The sequence below is a fragment of the Chrysochloris asiatica genome, unplaced genomic scaffold (genome assembly GCF_000296735.1).
Source record: "Chrysochloris asiatica unplaced genomic scaffold, ChrAsi1.0 scaffold00427, whole genome shotgun sequence".
In the NCBI taxonomy this organism is placed as follows: domain Eukaryota; kingdom Metazoa; phylum Chordata; class Mammalia; order Afrosoricida; family Chrysochloridae; genus Chrysochloris; species Chrysochloris asiatica.
The window spans coordinates 1,398,781-1,401,249 of record NW_006408945.1 but is presented as its reverse complement, the minus strand read 5'-3'; the positions used below and the strand labels follow the sequence as shown (position 1 = coordinate 1,401,249).

The 2,469-nt window shown below is 35.8% G+C and overlaps 1 protein-coding gene across 1 annotated transcript in view; it reads left to right on the top strand.

Moving 5' to 3' along the window:
- Positions 1–2,469, top strand: part of GRID2 (glutamate receptor, ionotropic, delta 2) — a 992,360-nt gene that overhangs the window by 142,039 nt on the left and 847,852 nt on the right. The gene's annotated exons all lie outside the window — the stretch shown is intronic.

The following is a 2,469-nucleotide window of genomic DNA, read 5'->3' as shown; positions in this document are numbered from 1 at the left end:
TCTGTGGCTGCTCTGATCCTTCCCTTCTGGTCTCACCCAAGATGGCAGCTCTGGGAGCAGATGTAATATATTTGTGCAATTCCAATATGCAATTAGAAAGCAATGTATTTCTTGCTTCTTCTACAAATCCCCCTAGCTGTAAGCCTTTCAACCTTCTAAATTCTCCTTTATGTGTGGTTCAGAGTTCTGACACCAACCTATGTGTTGTTGCTGATGGAGCTCCTCACAGCATGTCTACCCTCTCCACCATCTTGTTTGTTCAAAAAGTGGCCATTTTTAACCTTTCTTGACAATCTCAAAAATCTTGCAGTAAACATTGTATATATGTCCTTGTATATTGACTATATTACCCCAAATAGAATTGTTTAGTAGCAGGTATGCATAATTTTCATTTTAGAAGAGTTAACAACTTACGTTTTCAAACAATTAAACCACTTCATAACTCCACTAATAGTGTATGTTGTCGTTAAGCGCCATTGAGTCAGTTTCAACTTATAGTGACCCTGTATAGGGTTTCTGAGGAGCAGCTGGTAGGTTTGAACTGCCAACTTTGAGGTTCCCAGTCCAGTGCTGATCCTATAGGGGCATACCTGGAGCTCAACAGTGTATAATAGCATTGTTTTCCTTATAAACCTGTCAGTGAAATCGTATGTTTGTGATGATTGTGTGCCGTGGAGCCAGTTTTGACTCATAGCAACCCTATATAACATTTCTGAGGCTATAAATCTTTATGGGAATAGAAAGTCACATTTTTCTCCTATGGAGCACCTGGTAGATTTGAACTACTGATCTTTTGGTTAGCAGGCTAGCTCATAATCCATTGTGGTGGTGGTGGTGTTGGTGGTGGTTGTTAAGTGTTGTTTTATTGGTTCTGATTCAGATCGACCCTTGAGAGTTCAATCAAACTAATGTCCTATTATCTTACAATCATTTTTGTTCACAGCAACATTTTAAAATAATACTTAAATTATGTTTTACAATTCTGTATAATCTGAACAAAGTACAATGCTAGATTTATGCTTATCATGAAAATTACTTTTTGATAACTTTACACATATGAAATCAAATAGTTTCTCTCATTCCTCACTTTTTTCTTATGCCAAGAAGCGTTATAACTGTGGCTTATAGCACATGCTTTAAAGTCAAGAGGTCAAGGTTACAATATTGACTTTGTTACATCATAAGTGTATTAGCTTGGACAAGTTATTTAACATCAGTAAATTCTAAACTTGATTAAATGAGGAAACTAACAGAACCTTTGATCAGGTTTTTTACTATTAAGTGAATAAATGCATGTAAAGAGGTACTCACAGTATCTAATAAACAGTACAAACTCAATTAAGTAATAATACTATTATATTTTCTAAAAGCTACATTCAAAGAAATATTTAGTATGTAATCAGAGTTCTAGTAATCTCATAGCAGTTAAGTAAACTACAGTGAGTTTTCATCTCGTAGTACTACATCTGAGACATTATTCTGTTACTATTCGTTATGTTTTCATATTCAGGCACTATATCTGATAATGTTCCACTGCTATTCATAAAGTTTCAGTGGATAAAGATTCAAAAGTAGTTCACCTCTCTTTCTTAGCCTGTCTTAGTCTGGAAATTCTGCTGAAACCTGGTTGACCCTGCTGGTATTTAAAATATCGATGGCATAGTTTCCAGTATTACAAAACCACTTAAGCCAGCACAATACAATAAACTATACATCGACAGAGTATTGCCAGAACTTTTAGCCAGATTCAGAAGTGGACAAGAAACTAGGGATAGCATTGCTTACATCAGATGGATCTTGTCAGAAATTTGCTTACTTGTGCTTTATTGAATATGCAAAGTCTTGAATGTGTAGATCATGACAAACTATGGACAACATTGTGAACAATGGGTTTTCCAGAACACTTAAAATATGATTAGGAGGAACCTCTACACAGATAAAGTGGTGGTTGTGGAACAGAACAAAGGACTACTGAATGATTTAAAATCAAGAGGGATGTGCACCTGAATTGTATCTTTTCACGATATTATTCAATCTACGTGCTGAGCAAATTGCCTGAAAATCTGGATTATGTGAAGTAGAACATGGCATCAGGTTTAGAGGAAGACTCACTAACAACCTGCAATATGCAGGTGATACAATCTTTCTTGCTAGAAATGAAGAGGGCATAAAATACGATAAAGATAAAAGACTACAGACTTCAGTATGGATTGTATCTCATTGGAAACAAAACAAAAATCCTTACAACTGGACCAATAAATATCATCATGATAAATGGAGAAAAGATTGAAGTTGTCAAAGACTTCACTTTGCTTTATCCACAATCAACACTGATGGAAGCAACAGTCAACAAATCAAACAACATATTACTTTGGGCAAATCTGCTGCACAAGGTCTGTTTAAAGTGTTCAAGAGCAAAGATGTCAGGTTGAGGACTTAGGTGTGCCGACCTAAGCCATGGCATTTTCC